Source organism: Acomys minous (genome assembly GCF_964271855.1).
Source record: "Acomys minous genome assembly, chromosome: 7".
NCBI classification, from domain to species: Eukaryota; Metazoa; Chordata; class Mammalia; order Rodentia; family Muridae; genus Acomys; species Acomys minous.
In genome coordinates this window covers 72,523,979-72,542,508 of record NC_140488.1, presented here as the reverse complement: position 1 = coordinate 72,542,508, position 18,530 = coordinate 72,523,979, and the positions used below count along the sequence as shown (strand labels likewise).

Below are 18,530 nucleotides of genomic sequence, written 5' to 3'. Positions count from 1 at the left end.
CTAGTAGGGCTGATGGGGAGGTTGGATAATGAATACCCAAAGAAAATAAGATAAATTTAAAATGTTCTATGATTCTGGAACTCTACAAAAACAGTTCACAATAACACATTGTACATTTTATGAATAACTGGATGTTAGGAGCTCACATACTCAGAAGAAAAATAATAGCGAAGAAAATAATGTGGGTGTTTTGTTTGTTTGCTTGGTTGTCTTCTTCTTCTTCTTCTTCTTCTTCTTCTTCTTCTTCTTCTTTGTTTTTTTTTTGTTTTGTTTTGTTTTTTGCTTTTTGTTTTTTGTTGTTTTTTTTTTTGAGACAGGGTTTCTCTGTGTAGCTTTGGCTGTCCTGGACTCACTCTATAGACCAGGCTGGCCTCGAACTCACAGAGATTTGCCTGCCTCTGCCTCCCGAATGCTGGGACTAAAGGCATGCGCCACCACACCAGGCTATGGAAAGTAATATGTTTAATTACCATGATTTTATCATTACATATTCTGTATATCTATCAAATTATTATATTACCCAATCAATTCATGGAAATAAAATAATAAGCATTTAAATGCCCATTTGTATACTATTCTGTATTTCCCCTACAAGATCTATATACTACTATATATATACACAATAATTGTGTAATATAACTCCCTCACAATTACCTCAAATAATCATCTTTATAAAACAAAAGTAAATTAAAAATTGGAAAATACCCTAACAAACCTTTCTCTTAAAACAACATATCATCTTTGAGGTAGGCTGGGTGTTACCAGGAGTTAACCTGACTTGTTGTCAAAGAATCTTTAAACTAATAAAAACATCTTTAAGTGCCATATTCTGTAGGTCTCTGAGGTTTTTAAAGACCTTATCTAACTATTTTACCTTATCTATCTATAGAATCATACTTATCTATTAACCCTAGGATGTACATTCTTGTGATAAAAAGGCTAGTAATTAACATCACCATGATTTGGTCAACTAACAATTAGCTTGTATTACTTAATTATCCTAAGCATCCTGCAATAGCACTTTCAAAGTATTAGTAGTAAGCCTTGTATTATATTTGCATTGTATAGGTACAATACTTCATATTAGAGTAGAAATATATATACTGTGTGTTAAGAGTAATTGTAAATTTGAATTCTATACCAACGTATCAAAGTTAAACTTATTTTACATCAATATACAAAGTTCTATGCTCCAACTTAATAGAATTGGGTGACTGTACAGGCAGCAAACTGTCATTTTCTCATTGTGGAAACTGCTTACCTGCACTTCCTGTCTGTTCAGGTAATTAATTTTATTCATTCTCAAGTTTCTGATGGGGTTGAAGACCAGATCATTTAAGATTTACAATTAAGCTTGGTTGTTTAGAGGTTAAGATGTTTTTAGATCTAGATAGATGTTTTAAGTTGATAATAATGAGATATGATAGATGTGGATTTACATTCAGAATTTTAGACACACCAAGATAGGAAAGATGTTTTCTTCAAGGTTGCCAAATGCAAATAGGCAAAACACTATGAATGTAACATTTATATAATTCCTGAATGTTTTTGTGGTTCTTCTTATTGTAGGTAGTTTATTGTATAATATTATTGTGTAATAATATAAATGTATATGTAAAAAACATATCAGAGCAGTGCAAGTGAAAACTCTCAAACTTATTAGGTTGTTATCAAAAACATGAAGGGTAAGGTATTACAGTGGATTCTGAGAAAAGACAACCCAGCATTGAGGGGAGTGTAAGTTAAAATAGTCACTGTGTGCAAACAACCCTAACTAAGTTCTGTGGGTCAGTCACACACACAGAAAAGACAGGAAAGTAGGAGGACTTGTTGGGAAGGAAAGGGGATTAAGAAAGGCCAATAGGATATGAAAATGATTAAAATTTATGCAAGATATTATGGAATAAATAAAGAATTTAATTTTTAATACCAATTGTGAACCAGGCATGGTGGTGCATGCCTTGAATCCTAGCACTCAAGAGGCCAAAAGGCAGGTGGATTTGTGTGAGCTTGAGGCCAGCCTGGGTCTATATAGTGAGTTCCAGTCTAGTCAGTGTTGAATAGTGAGACCTTGTTTCAAAATACACAAACAACAAATGTTCAAGAAAATACGGTCATTGTGTCAAACAGTATGCCGGTTCCTTTAAAAATATAAATAAAACTACTATATAATCCAGCTTTTCTACTTCTTAGTATATAGCCAAAGGATATGAAATCTGTATCCCTAAGCAATACCTGCATACTCATACATATGTTATTAGTATGAATCACTATATTAATGACTCATTATCTAGTATTAGTCACTATAGCCAACATATAGAATAAACCTAAGTGTCCATCACTAGATAAGGGGATTAGGAATGTATATGGAGACGTAGCCTTCAGAAGTTATGCAACCATGGGAATTTTGTTCTTCCACCAGCATGAATGAGTTGGAGGAGACCTCTGAGCACCAAAACCCCAAGAACGCAAGCTGCAGGGAACAGCACCTCCCACTGTGAGAGCCGGTGGGCTTTGAGAATATCCCCTTTCAGCTCAGCATAGCTATGCCAGCAATGCACTCCACAAATTAGTGTAGCTTTATACTTTGGCCAGAGAAGCTTCTTTCTGCAGTTGGCGGCAGTTAACTCAGCTGAGACCAGAGACTGATCAAATGAATGAGAATAAGTGACTGTTGAATGCTCAGCCCTAAATGAGACATCTATGGCAACCTGTTCTTCAAGGACCAAGGAATGACTGAGAAGAGGAGTAGAAAGGATTTAAGAGCCAAGCGATGTGGAGGAATGCTGTGGGATGCTATCTTCTCATCATAAGATGATGGTTTTTAGGAGGAGAAAAAGAAGGTGAGGTAGTAGGATGGCTCAGTTGGTAAAAGCACCTGCAGTCAATCCTGACAACGTGAGTTCAATCCTTGGGACCCACATTGTGGAAAGACAATACCAGAAAGTTGTCCTCTGACCTCCAGGTGCATACTATGACATATCCAGGCATAAGCCTGCTTGCCCACATGCATGCACACTAAATAATAAACAAACCAACAAATATGATTTTAAAAAAAGAATTTTAAAGCTGGGAGGTGGTGGCTCACGTCTTTATTCCCAGCACTTGGGAGGGCAGAGGCAGGAGGACCGCTGTGATTTTGAGGCTAGCCTGGTGTAGAGTCCAAGACAGCCAAGGCTACACAGAGAAACCCTATCTCAAAAACAAAAAAAAGAAAAAAGAAAAAAGAGTTGGGAACTAAATTTTGGTCCTCTTTAAGAGCAGCCATCTTTCCAGCTTTGAACTTTTTATTTATGTTTGTTCATTGTTGGTATTTTGAGACAGAGTTTCTCTGTGTAACCTAGGCCGACTTGGAATTTGTTTTGTAGACCAGATTGGCCATAAACTCAGAGATCTGCCAGCCTCTATCTCCCGAGTGCTGAGATTAAAGGTGTGCTCCACCACTGCCCAGCTTCCAGCTCTAAACTTTAATCATTTTTTAAATATTTGTTTATTATGTATATAATATTCTGCCTGCATGTACATCTGCACACCAGAAAAGGGCACCAGATCACATTATAGATGGTTGTGAGCCACCATGTGGTTGCTGGGAATTGAACTCAGGACCTCTGGAAGAACAGCCAATGCTCTTAATCTCTGAGCCATCTCTCCAGCCCCTAAACTTTAGTCTTAAATATGAACAACGCTCATCTATCTCTCTATATCTATCTCTCATCTATCTATCTATCTATCTATCTATCTATCTATCTATCCCTCTTCCTCTCCATCTCCAAGTCTCACTTTATAGCCCAAGCTTGCCTTGAATTCAAGATACTCTGCTTAAGTCACTCAGATGCTGGGATTACAGAAATACACAACCAAGTCTTTATGTCCATACTATAACTCAACAATCCTTACCAAGTGAGGGGAAGGAAATGGTGGAAGGTGGGGATATGATTAAATATGTTGTCTATGAGCTCAAAGCAGTCACTGATTTCAACAGTGAACCATAATTTGTATCTTTTTACATGACTTTCCTTACCAGGAATTTCCTTTCCCAATTTCTCTTCTGGACATTTAGTATAGATACCTTATGTTTGGCAAATCATTCTCCACCTTTCACTATTTCTCAATTCTCTCCTTCATTTTTCCCATCACACAGTCACCTCAGTTACTACTCTTATGCTTAGTCCATAGGCAATGTTAACTACATTATCCCTTTTACTTTCACAGCACCTTGCACCACTCTATTGTAGCCATTATGGCATTAATCACAAATATTTGTCATTATTTATAATTAACTACAAAAAGTTGCCTTTCACATTGGACTTGTGACTCCTTGAAAGCATGGATTATGTTTTCTTATCTCTACAGTCCAATAGAGAGGGTAGTAAAGAGCAGTCAATAACTATTTGGCAAATAAATAGCAAAATGAGGCTTCTAATCTGAGCCTAATTTTTGAAAAGACAGTAATTGCAATTGTGGAAATAACTATATACAGGAGCACTTTGTTATTTTGCGCAATATAAATAGAATTTCATTATGAGGCATTTTGCTTAATTCATTAATCAGTTAACTTTTCCATACAAGTTGTTTATTTTCATTTTAAATAATAGATGAACAGAGTCACCAAGGAGCATAAGGGTCTATTTACTAAGGACTTTAAAGTATATTCTAGCTTGAAGAGAAAGATGACTCATGAAGAAAGAGAAAAACAAACAAGAGCTGAAACAGAGTGAGTCACGTTTAGTACCCACCTAGTGAATTGCAGAGAAGCAAATATGGTACATTCAATAAGCAAGGGAAATCAATGATGTTTTCTATGATAAAATGGAAAATTCTTGAGAAACCAGTATACAAAAAGTATACTTCTTTTGGCTTGAAGTGGTTCAATCTTTGGAGCGGAATGCATGAGTGTTTTGTTGCTTATCCAATACCTTATTTTAAAACACTTTCAGACCTCCTCATTACTTACCATATATATGGTGTATAGATACAGATAGATAGATAGATAGATAGATAGATAGATAGATAGATAGACAGACTGACAATGTGTGATAAATATATATAATATATATTTAAAGGTTAACTCCATTCTCCCCAACCTGCAGGCACCTAACACATCATCTCTAACCAGACCTTGTGCATTTTGTGCCAGGGTCTAGCCAGGTGTGTCTCCCTTATTCTTCCCTCCCATCCACACACCCTCCTCAAACCCCTAGATTTTTCCCAGATCCCACATCCATGTCCTGGCCTAATTTAGCTGCCCCTGTTTGGGCTGCTCCCTAACTACAGGCCCTTCATGTGTCATACACAATCTCTCTGCCAAGTTAGGTGCTGCACATCTTGCACCAAGGTATGACCTGGTGGGTCCAACAGATCCTCCCCTCCGTAAGCTCTACTCTACTCCCAGATTCACCCTCAAACTCCAGGCTAAGACCATCATGCACACCCTGTATTCTTACTCAGTTCCCTGTGTTCATCTGACTTTCTTCCACTTGCCTTCCTTCTACTTAAGCTATATCTAAACTTTAGGCCCAAGCCAGCCCAAATACTCTGTGCTATATCTAAACTTTAGGCCCAAGCCAGCCCAAATACTCTCAAACTGCTGTGTCCATGTCAAACACAGAACTAATGGAAGACCATGTGCCCATATCTCATCACAAAAATACAACCAATATCAAAGATCAAGAAAATTTCTCCTCCAAAAATTTACTAGAAACTACCTACATGAACCCAAGGACACATAATGTAAAAGGATAATGACAAGTTTCATCAAAGAAGGCAAAGAATTTAAAGAGGATGCAAAGAAACAGCTCAGTGAACCTAAAGAAAATAATAAATGCCTAAGTGATGACCAAGAAAGCACAAGCATAAGGCTGAATGGAAATAACAAACACAATCCAGAATTTGAAATTCAGTAAAGAGATAGAAACGTTGAAAAATACCCAAGTTAAAATGAAGATGGAATTGAAAGACCCAATAACCCAACTTAGAAACTCAAAAGAAAGCCTTACAAGTTGAATGAATCAAGATAGAGATCAGGACTCGAAGATAAAGCTGAGGACCTAGACCAAATAAACAAGAAATATGAAAAAATGCTAAAGACACAGGAAAGCCCGTCTAGGTGGCTCATGCCTATAATCCCAGTACTCAGGCAGGCAGAGACAGGCAGATTTCTGTGAGTTCGAGGCCAGTCTGGTCTACAAAGCCAAGGACAGCCAAGGTTACAAAAAAAAAAAAAAGAAACCCTCCTGCTTTAAAAAAAATTTTAAACAAGAAAGGAATATTCCAGAAATGTAGAGCACTATAAAAAAAAAAAGACCAAACCTTCAAATTATAAGCATAGATGAAGAAGAACCCAGGTCAATGGTATAGAACATATCATCAACAAGATCATAGAAAAAAACTTCCCCAAACTAAGGAAAGATATATTCATACAGATAACAAGAAGTAAGCAGAACACCAAATGAACAAGGCCACAATAGAAAATTCCTATAGCATACCATAGTTTAATCACTAAGGACAGAGAACAGAGAAAAGGTATTGAAAGCTTCAAAAAGAAAAACCAGAAGTCACATATAAAAGAAAGCCCTGTCCCCTTGATGGGGAGGTCTGAAGGCACTCAGAGGAAGGATAGCAGACTACCAAGAAGAGACTTGATACCCTAGCATCATATTCGGGGGGAAGAGGTCCCCCTCAGTCACAGTCCTAGGGAAGGGGAATGGGGTAAAAGCGGGAGGGAGGGAGGAATGGGAGGATGCATGGGATGGGATAGCAATTGAGATGTAATATGAATGATTTTCTTTTTCAATTTTAAAAAACTGTGCAAAAAAAGAAAACTCATAAGAATAACAGTTGATGGGAATTCCAAGATGTCGGCGAGAGGGGTGGACCTTGTTTAGAAGCTGGAGTACTCGAGTCAGGGAAATGGACTGTTTTCTTAACCAGGAACACCAAGCTTCCTGCCCCACCACAGCGGGAGAACTCCACCTTTCGACAGAAATATACTGCAGAAAACCTGCACATTCCTGAACACGAGAAGAGCACAGACCCCCTGGAGAGCAGTGGCTGCAGCAGAGGCAGGTAGCTGGGAATGGGAACGCCGGCAGGGGTGATTGGCGCGGTGTCCGGAAGAAATGGACAATAATAGGTGAGTGGGGTCCGCACAATGTAGACCACAGACAGATCTGGCCTCCGGGCACCCAATGGCCCATGGAGGACTAGAACCCAATCCCCAGACTCTGGACTGCAGAATCCGCCTACAAACTGGGAACTATGGCCATATTCTAAGGCTGTATATGAGTCTACATGTTGAGCAGTGAAACACCAAAGCTCCCGGCCTGGGGAAATCCCAGGGAAACTGGTGGGTCGGTCTTGAGAAACCCCATCTGCCTCATGTCAGTATACAGCACCAAGCGTACTTGCGTCCGCTGTGCTCTCGGTCTCCCTCCCTAACAGATCTGTAGGCCCACTAGCCCAGGGGGACTGAAGAAAGAGGATAGGGGCCCACCAGTCTACAGTGGGACCCAGGGCCCACACGGGCCCGTGAACCTGTGGACATGCGCCCCCAGCCACAGCTCTAAAGCTGTGCACTCAGCTTGTCTGGTCTAAGAAGTTGGAGGAAAGGTGCACACTTCCCAGTGGCCAGACAGGTTCCCGCCAGTGATAACCAGGAGCTTGATATCTGAGACTGAACTGTGGGCTATGTAACTCTAGGCTGGAGCTGCTAGCCCTGGAAAAACACAGGAAAATGAGCGGTTCTGAACTCAGACCGACCTGAAAGTTCTGAGAAAGCCCCAGGGGCCGGTGACCATGCGAGTACAAAACGAAACCCAGAACCAAGCAAGTGTGTTGGCCTCACCCGTGCCCCCTTCTCTCCCTTTTTGACCATCCGTGGGCCCACGGGTCCAGGGGGAATGGAGAGCGTGGATCTGGGCCCACCAGTCCACAGAGAGACCCAGAGTCCATACAGGGGACCAGGCAGCTGTGGACACACCCTCCAGCTGCAACGCTTAAGCTGCACACTCAGTTTGTCGCTTCTAAGAACTTGAAGGAAGGGTGCACCCTTCCCAGCGGCTGGACAGATTCCTGCCATTGATAACTGGCAGCTTGGTGTCTGAGACTGAACTGTGGTCTGTGTATCTCCAGGCTGGAGCTACTGGCCTGGAAAAACACAGGAAAACAGGTGGTTCTGACCCCAGTCCAACCCGCTACTCCCGAGAAAGCCCCAGGGGCCAGTGTCCAGGTGAGCATGAGCACAAAACTAAAACCCAGAGCCGAGGGTGTTGGCCTCACTTGCGCCCCCTGTCTTCCTCTCAGACCATTTGTGGGTCCGCTGGCCCAGGGGGAAGAGAGAGCATGGATCTGGGCCCACCAGTCCACAGAGGTACCCAGGGCCCACACAGGCAGCTATGGACACATCCTCCAGACATAGCGCTAAAGCTGTGCACTCAGCTTGTCTAATCTAAGAACTTGGAGGAAGGATGCATGCTTTCCAGTGCCTTGACAAGTTCCCACAAGTGATAACTGGGAGCTTGGTATCTGAGACTGAACTGTGGGTGATGTAACTCCAGGCTGGCGCTTCTAGCACAGGAAAAAAGGTGGTTCTGACCTCAGACCGACTCACAAGCTCTGAGAAAGCCTCAGGGGCCAGAAACCACGTGAGTGTGAACACAAAACCAAAACCCAGAGCCAAGGGTGTTGGCCTCAGCTGTGCCCCCTGTCTTCCTCTCTGACCACCTGCGGGGCCACTGGCCCAGGGGGAAGGGAGAGCATAGATCAGGCCCACCAATCTGCGGAGAGACCCAGGGCCCACACAAGGGCCCAGGAAGCTGCAGACAAACCTCTAGCCACAGCTTTAAAGCTTCCCACAGCCCGGAGTGCCTGTGTGCGTGCATGCATGTGAGCGTGTGTGCGTGCCACACCTCCCCACCCTCTGTCTTGCTCTCTAGCCGATCTGTGGGCCCGTTGGTCCAAGGGGAATGGAGAGTGTGGATCAAGGTCTCAACATCAGAGACAACAAGATGTCCTAAAGGTTAATGCAAATCCATAAACAACAAAAACTAAAAAATATGGCATCTCCAGATCCCAACTATCCCAATGAAATCAACCCTGAGAACTCAAACACAATTGAAACACAAGAAAATGACCTCCAACCCATAGTAATGAAAATGATACTTGAGGAAACAAATAAAATCCGAAAACAAATGCAGGAAGATGCAGCCAAACAGACTGAAGACATTAAAGAGGCCTATAGAGAGGCACCGGAAAAAATCCAGGAAAAGACAAAAAAAATCAGAGGAAGGAAATCAATAAAACAGTTCAAGATCTGAAGGCCCATAAAAAGTCACTGGAAGAAACTCAGGAAAATACAATCAGATGAAGGAAATCAATAAAATGGTTCAATATCTGAAGATGAAAATGGAAACAATGATAAAAACACAGACAGAAGAAAACCAGGAACAAGAGAGCTCAGAGGAGCAGGCAAGTAATGCAGACCTAAGCTTCTCTAATTCAAGAGATGGAGGAACAAATCTCAGCAGTAGAACACACTATGGTAGAACTTAAAACAACCATTAAAGAAAATGCTAAATCTGAAAAATTCCTGACACAAAACATCCAAAAAATCAAGGACACCATGAAAAGATGAAATCTGAGGATAATAGAAATTGAAGAAAGAGAAGACGCCTGTCTCCAAGGCCCTGAAAATATTTTCAACAAAATCACAGAAAAAATTTACCTAATTTAAGGAAGGAGGTGCATATAAAAATACAAGAGGCCTACAGAACACCAAATAGAATTGACCAGAAAAGAAAATCCTCTAACCACATAATAATCAAAACACAAAATATACAGAATAAAGAAAATACATTAAAAGCAGCAAGGGAAAAGGGCCAATTAACATTTAATGGCAAACTTATCAGAATTACACCTGACTTCTCAGCAGAGACCATAAAAGCCAGAAGGGCCTGAACAGAGATCCTGCAAATCCTAAGAGACCACAGATGCCAGGCCAGACTACTCTATCCAGTGAAACTTTCATTAACCATTGATGGAGAAAACAAGATATTCCATGATAAAAACAAATTCAAACAGTACCTTTCACAAATCCAGCTTTACAGAAGGTACTAGAAGGAAAACTCCATGCCAAAGGGACAAGCTACAACCAAAACTACACTGGAAATAGATAAATAAACCATGGCAAAAACACAACCACAAACGTTCTACTGGAACCATGATTTTCACAACTTGTCTCAGAGACTAGATCTTTTTTTTTCCTTTGGAGGAGCTTGTTCTAGGAATTAGTAAGCCTTTGGATGAATCTGAAAAAAAAATGGCTATAGATCACAACCAGACGTTGCAATATTTTATTGTAGTTGTACCAACACACCTACAAACATACAAGACTTCAGCAGACATCCATCAATTTCCTGTGAAAGAAAGGGAACAAGTGTGCTGGAATACTTTTACTATAACTACCTATTGTTACAACCATTTTGTAATCATGCTTTTGTTTCAGGAAATCGTAATGACTAACTTGTTCTGCTCCTGTAACGCCACTTATTTTGCCTTCCAAATCTCCTATTTAGAAACCCTGTACCCCTGAGCTATAAAAACCTTGTCTTCCTCACACACAATGCTGACATCTTTGGCCCCTCCTTAGGGGGATGGAGACAGCCTGCTTTAATTTATTGCTCATTTTAATGAATTTGAACATGATGATTTGAGGCAGTGGTCTTTCTCCTCCTTCTTTGGGGTTAACACTATCTCAGTTCTCTCATGGTGACAGTCACAAGGAGCACACGCCTATTTAGCAGCTTTTTGTCAGGCTTTGTGGTATTATTTGGAGGAATCTTTTCAATAGCCATGTTACATGGAACTAGAAAATTTACAATAGAAATAATTTGTTCTCATATCAGACTTGCATCCTACAAGTTCATCGGCTCTGTCCTCTTTGATAATGGTCACACACACAGCAACCATTTATCTCTTTTAGAAAATAATACACATTAGCACCTCCTGAGTGGAAACAAAAACAAAGAAAACCTTTTTGCCTGCAACATCATAATACTATCTTAATAATAAAATGTTGGGCAATACAGTCAAAGAAAATGAGAGAACCTAGAAATATGCTTATTTTAAAAAGAAGGAAAACAGGAAAAAAATAAAGTCCTGTATGTATATGTGTATATGCTGTGTCTATTACAAAAATCCTAACAGAAATTATACAGCTAACAGTGAGTCAGAGCAGCCAAAGTGCCAGGTGAGCAGAACACTTTTTATACTCGCACAGAAGATGGACTCTATAGAATGCAGAGCTTGGAGGCTAGAAGTGAACGCATATTCAAAGGAAGGGGCATTGATAAATACAAGGAGGTGCATATTTTTGTTTGTAAAAGATGATGTCAGAATAAAATGAGTAAAAAATATTTTTAATGACGATGACTACATAGATTGTGTTCAAGAATAACCAGGTCAGACATTTTGATCCTTGGAACCTTATGAGAACATTTTTATTGATTCAGTAATCAATGAAAAGGTAAGTTTTGTATGTGGTGTGTTATTAATGAGTGCATGGGTTTTCAGCAAGGGAAAAGGGAAAAGACATCCCAAACAGAAAATATTAGTGTGTAAATAATAGGGATTATACAGACAATGTTTAGGAAGCCAGTTTCAGGGACTGGCATAGAAGATTCATGTAGCAGATCGGCTTCAAAATACAGCAATTAGGTACCATTTCAAAGTAACCACCTGCCATTCTGAGAAGCCAGAGACTCACAAAAGCAGAGGAAAGGTCTCATTTGAAGATCTTTTATTAATCCTCTATAGCCTACTAAGAATCCTACATATATTCCAGATTATTTACTTTTCTGGTCAATAAATAATAAGTATATAACCAGTTGACTTTATGGATGATATAACTAAATATTGAAACACAATTGTCTTACTTAAAACAAAATTCTCTTCATTAACGAGTAAGTCCCCAAGAAGAGAACAACTAACTATCCATGGCTCAAAAGTTCAGCTGCAGGTAGAAAACCAGCTTGCTCCTATCAAAAACATACACATGGGCCAGACGGGGGTAGTACACACCTTTAATCCCAGCTCTTGGGAGGCAGAGACAGAGGCAGATGGATCTCTGAATTCAAAGCCAGTCTGGTCTACAGAGTGTGTTCCTGGACAGCCAGTGAGGCCATGTCTCTGTGGTGGAAAAGCAAAAAACAAAACTTTTGAGTCTCACATTCATGGCTTCATAAATGACATAAATGTTAGTGTGCCCTCGCCCCACCCCATGACCCCAGGCAGGGTTTCTCTGTGTACCCTTGGCTGTCCTACAACTCAGCTTTGTAGACCAGGCTAGCCTCAAACTCATAGAGATTTGCCTGCCTCTGCCTCCCTGAGTGCTAGGATTATAATTGAGCACCACCACACTGGGCTGCTGCCTATTTTCTTAAAGGCTAGCACTGTAATTACAATTAGATAGGATCTCAATGTAGTTTTAATTGGCAATTCCCCAATGATTAGTGAGTTAGTTACTTTTCATGTTGCTGTGACAAAATGTGCCATCTTTGTAGCTCCCAAAATATTTTAAAATGGGCCAGGCTTGGTGACACATGCACTATGACCTCCTATAACCTCCTCAGCCATGGGCTTTTGACCAGAATTACAGTACCAGGCATTAAATCCCCTTCTGTGAAACAGGACATCTACTTACAACACCTTTTTCCACTCTTTGATGTCAAAGTGGTGTTAATTGGAGGCATCAAAACTCTGGATACAGTTCTTTAGTTTTTATTTATTTAATAATTTTAAAAAGATCTTATGTATGAGTGCTCTATCTGCATGTATGCTTGCTTGTCAGAAGAGGGCCTCAGATCTTGTTATAGATGGTTGTGAGCCACCATGTGGTTACTGGGAATTGAACTCAGGACCTCTGGAAGAACAGACAGTGCTCTTAACTGCTGAGCCATCTCTCCAGACCTTGGGTCCTGTTTTTAATCCAATCTTCTTGTCCATATGTTTTTATTTAGAGCAATGAGGCCATTAATATTAAGAGTTACTATTGACAGTTGTGTCTTGATTCCTGCCATTCTGTTGGTTTTGTGGGGTTTTCTTGAACCTCTTTGATTGTTTTGGTTTTGTTTACTTATTCCTGTGGCATCTTCTTGTGGTTCTCCTTCCCTATAGATTGACATATTCTGCCCAGTGTTCTCTGCAGAGCTGGCTTGGTGATTATAAATTCTTTTAGTCTATTTTTATCTCGGACAGTTTTTATTTATTCCTCAATTTCAGCACACAGTTTTCCCGAATACAAGAGTCTGATTTGGCAGTTGTGGGCTTTCAGATATTTGAGTACATCTTCCCCAGTCCTTCTGGCTTTCAAGGGTTCTGCTGAATAATCGGGTGTCATTCTGATGGACTGACCACCATTATAGGGTATTTGAGCCTTCCCTCTTTCAACTTTCAATATGCTTTTTATTTCAAGACAGGTTTTCTCTGTTTAGTCCTTGCTGTTCTGGAACTCACTTTGTATACAAGGCTGGCCTTGAACTCACAGATATCCACCTGCCTCTGCCTCCTGAGTACTGGGATTAAAGGGTACACCACCATACCACCACACCTGGCTTTTCAGTATATTCTTTTGTCTTCGTTTTTAACTATAATGTGTCATAGTAACTTTCCTTTCTGGGCCTGTCTACTTATTCTTCTATGGCTTTCTTTTGTTTGTCTGTCTGGGCATCTCTTTCTCTGGGTTTGGTAAATTTTCTTCTACGATTTTATTGAAAAAAAATTTCTCTAGGCCTTTCCTGCAGAGTTCTTTCTAAGCCCACAATTCAAACATCTTGTCTTTTCATGGTGTCCCAGAGCTTTCACATTCATTTATATTTTTATTATTCCTCGTTGATCTTTACTGAATGATCTAGTTCCTCTATCTCATATTCCAGCCCCGATACTGTCTTCCATATGGTCTATTCTGTCGGTGAGGCTTTTCAGTGAGCATTTAAATTGGCTTATTGAGTTTTTTATTTCTAGCATCATTTCAGTTTGTTTTTCTTTCAACATTCTTCTTAATGAATTTAAGTGTTATACCTTATATTTGCTTCTTTATTTCATTCAGCTCTGGTTTTGTCCTTTTGGAGTACATTCGTGCCTTCTTTACATTTTTCAATCGACTTACAATTATCTTTTTGAATTCTTTTTCTGAAAGTGTTTTACAAATTGTCCCCATTAGGAGCCATTACTATAAGATTAGTGATTTCTTAAAGCACATGCTATCATGTTTTATTTTCTTCCTTCCTTTCTTACTTTTGTATTTTCTCTTTTAAATCTAAGCCCTCTTTTTTCTATCATTAGTGATAGGGCTTTTTTCAGTGTTCAGAGGAAGATTAAGTCGTATGGTTGAGGTATAAGGCCCCTCTTTGGAATTGGTATGTAGAGCCAGAGACTCTGTCTCTTATCTTGCTCTGTATCAGTGTGAGCCTCCTGGGTGGGTCTGCAGCTTTCACTGAGTGGTGGAATTCCCATGTATCTGGGGGCCTTACTCTGAGTCAGATCCAGTCTCTGTCATGTGCCTGCAGTTTCTGTGAAGCAACTGTGAGATGTGAACTTCACACTTGCCTGTGAAACCAATCTGGACTTCAGTCCTGTCTCTACTCAGGGTCTGTGGCTTCTGCTCAAGCAGCTGTAAGATGACCAAAGCAATCGTTAATAAAAAGAATACTTCAAAGGCATCACTTTATCTAGTTTCTAATTATATGTCAGAGCCATAATAATAATAATAATAATAATAATAATAATAATAATAATAATAATAATAATAAAATCACGGTGTGGGAACTAATAAATCAATGGAATAGAACAGAATATCCCAAATACAAAGTTTGCCCAATTATAGCAACATGATCTTTGACAAAAAGCAAAAATATACATTGTAGAAAAGACATCTTTTTAACAAATAGTGTTGGGAATTCTGGAATCTCAACATGCAGGGGGAAAAAACTGGACATTTATCATTCATACTACACAAAACTCAACTCCAGATGGATCAAGGACCTCAATATATAACCTGATACTGTGAAACTGCTAGGACAAAAAAGTAGGAAAAATATTTTGACTTAGAGGTGTAATCAAGGACTTTCTGAACAAGACTCTCATTGTTAATAAAGACCAACAATTGACAAATTGTATCTCATGAAATTAAAAGAGTCCTATACAGCAAAGGAAAGTGTTAAATCAAGTAAAGAGGCATCTCTCAGAATGGAAGAAAATCTTTTCCACCTAGCCATCCAACATTAGTATATACACAGTATGGAGCTGCGGGCATCTAAATAGCATGAGATGAAACAAACTCAGTTAAAAAGTGGGCTATGGGGGCTGGAGAGATGGCTCAGTGGTTTAGAGCACTACCTGCTCTTTCAAAGGACCCGGGTGCAATTCCCAGCACCCACATGGCAGCTCACAATTGTCTGTAACTTCAACATCTGACAGTCCCACACCAAAGGACATAAATTAAAATTAAATAAAATATTTTTTTTAAAGTGGGCTATGGAACTAAACAGAAAGGTCTCAAAATAGGGCTGGAGAGATGGCACAGAGGTTAAAAGTACTGGCTGCTCTTCCAGAGGCCCTGAGTTCAATTCACAGTAACCACATGGTGGCTCACAACCATCTATAATGAAATCTAGTGCTCTCTTCTGGTGTGCAGGTGTACATGCAGGCAGAACACTGTAAAATAAATAAATAAATAAATAAATAAATCTATTTTTTTAAAGATATTTAAAAGAGAAAGTTCTCAAAACAAGAAATAAAAATGGATAATAATCACATATTAACAGAGAAATGCTGATTTAAACTACCTTAAGATTCCATCAGCTGAGCAGTGGTGGCTCATGCCTTCAATCCCAGGACTTGGGAGGCAGAGGCAGGCAGATATCGAGGCCAACCTTGTCTACAGAGCGAGATTCAGGACAGCCAAAGTTACACAGTCTCAAAAAATCAAAACAACAACAACAACAAACAACAAACAAAAACAAAGATTCCATCTCACTGCAGAGAGGTTAGAGATAACCTAAGATGTAAATGGCAACACATGATGGCCTGGATATGAGGAGTGGGGCATCTTTATACTGTTAATAAGAGTATAACTAGTATACTAGTGCCACCACTTTGAAAATCAATCTGGAGAGTCTTCAAAAAACTAGAAACAGATCTACCAAGTGAGTCAGGTATACCACTTCTGAGCATATACAAAAGAATGTTATATCTGACTGCAGAGATACTTGTACGTCCATGTTCATTACTTCTCTGTTCATAATAGCTCAGAAATGAAAACAACCTAAATATCTATCAGCAGATGAATGGTTAAGAAAAATGTGGTACATATATACACAATAGAATATTGCCCAGTGTTGGGAGCCATTTTCTAGAATGCTTAACAGAAGCAGGCCAGAAGACTTATGACCTTGGCTTGCAAATTCTCACACAGCCTTAAGGACTTGGCAAGATACTTGTGGTGGCTAATTTCTTAGAAAAGAAAGTTTGCTATTAATTCCAGGTCAGGATGTAGAACTTGATGTACTTCTTCGCCCTCAAGTTGATAGAAGTCTAAGCATATAGATAAACAAAAGTAATTGTTAGCATCTGTTTCTGTTCCAAGGCTCTTCTGGTTCACACATATGTATACTGTATAAAAGGCTCGAGAGAAATAAACTTGAGTTTATTTAGTGTTTAGTGTTAGTCCTCCCAAAGTCTTGCCTTCCTCTCTTGTCTCCTTTGCTGTATCTTTTCTATCTTTTCCTAGATCTAGTCTGTCTCTCAATCTTCATGCCCCATATCCAGGTACTGTTCAATTCTGCCAGCTAACACCAGCAGCCCAGCTAGAAGGAAAAATTAAATCATGAAATTTGCAGGCAAATGGATGGAACGAGAGAAAATATATATACTCAGAGAAGTCACCCAGGTTCACAAAGACAAATGCCACGTGTTCTCTTGCAAACTTGGACCATAACATTAACTCTTTTGCTTTATATAGTTAACTTGAAATGTATGCAGAAGTCAGGTAATTAGAAATGGGAGGCTGGGGCCAGGCCTGCAGGTCTGAGTAGAGCCGCGGTTGCAGGTGTCTTTTCCACAGGATGGGGTTCATGAAACTTATCAAAAAATAAAGCCTACTTTAAGAGATATCAAGTGAGATTTAGAAGGCGGCGAGAGGGTAAAACTGACTACTATGCCCAGAAACGACTGGTGATCCGGGACAAAAATAAGTACAACACTCCCAAGTACAGGATGATAGTCCGAGTCACCAACAGAGACATCATCTGCCAGATTGCATATGCCCATATAGAAGAGGACATGATCATCTGCACAGAATATGCACATGAACTGCCAAAATATGGTGTAAACGTTGGCCTGATAAATTATGCTGCTGCCTATTGCACTGGCCTGCTGGTGGTCCGCAAGCCTGTCTATAGGTTTGGCATGGACAAGGTCTACGAAGGCCAGGTGGAGGTGACTGGAGATGAATACAATGTGGAAAGCATTGATGGTCAGCCTGGTGCCTTCACATGTTATTTGGATGCAGGTCTTGCCTGAACTACAACTGGCAATAAAGTTTTTGGGGCCCTGAATGGAGCTGTGGATGGAGGCTTGTTTATCCCTCACAGTACCAAACGATTCCCCGGTTATGACTCTGAAAGCAAGGAGTTCGATGCAGAAGTGCATTCGAAGCACATCATGGGTCAGAATGTTGCAGAGTACATGCAATACCTAGTGGAGGAAGATGAAGGTGCTTATAAGAAACAGTTCTCTCAGTATATAAAGAGCAACATCACTCCAGACATGATGGAGGAGATGTACAAGAAAGCTCATGCTGCTGTCATAGAGAATCCAGTCTATGAGAAGGAGCCAAAGAAAGAAGTTGAGAAGAAGAGGTGGAACCATTCCAAAATGTCCCTTGCCCAGAAGAAAGATTGGGTTGCTCAAAAGAAGGCAAGCATCAGGAACAGCCTGCTGAAAGCTAAAGCAATTTTCTATAAGATTGTTTTTCCATAAAGACAATAAACTTATTGGCCAAGCATCTAGAAAGAAAGAAAGAAAGAAAGAAAGAAAGAAAGAAAGAGAGAGAGAGAGAGAAAAGAAATGGCATGCTGAAGATGGGTGCATTAAGGGAGAGAAGATGATAAAATATGGCAAAATGAAAATAGAGAGGGAGAATATTGCATGCAGAAAGATTTAAACATGAAAGAAGTAGTAGTAAGCAAACAAGGCATGGGAGAAGACAAGGTGAAAGATGGCTCAAAAAGCTATATAGAAATGTACCATATTGCAATTGCAACCCAAGTTTAATATGTATATACATCTATACACACACATATGTATATATATATGTATAGATAGATAGATAGATAGATAGATAGATAGATAGATAGATAGAATCAGAGACTATAGTCACACTTCTTCAGCCTGCCATTGGCTTGACAAGCCACACAACAAGAGCAGTCCCTATGGAGGGGAGAAAGACTAAATGAATCTGGAGAAGCATGTCAAAG

The 18,530-nt window shown here is 39.9% G+C and overlaps 1 pseudogene across 1 annotated transcript; it reads left to right on the top strand.

Annotated features, from left to right (window-relative positions):
• Nucleotides 1-17,117: 17,117 nt before the first annotated feature.
• On the top strand, nt 17,118-18,033 carry LOC311601211 (large ribosomal subunit protein uL18-like; annotated as a pseudogene). Its single transcript has one exon. The product of its transcript is annotated as a large ribosomal subunit protein uL18-like (transcript).
• Nucleotides 18,034-18,530: the final 497 nt, after the last annotated feature.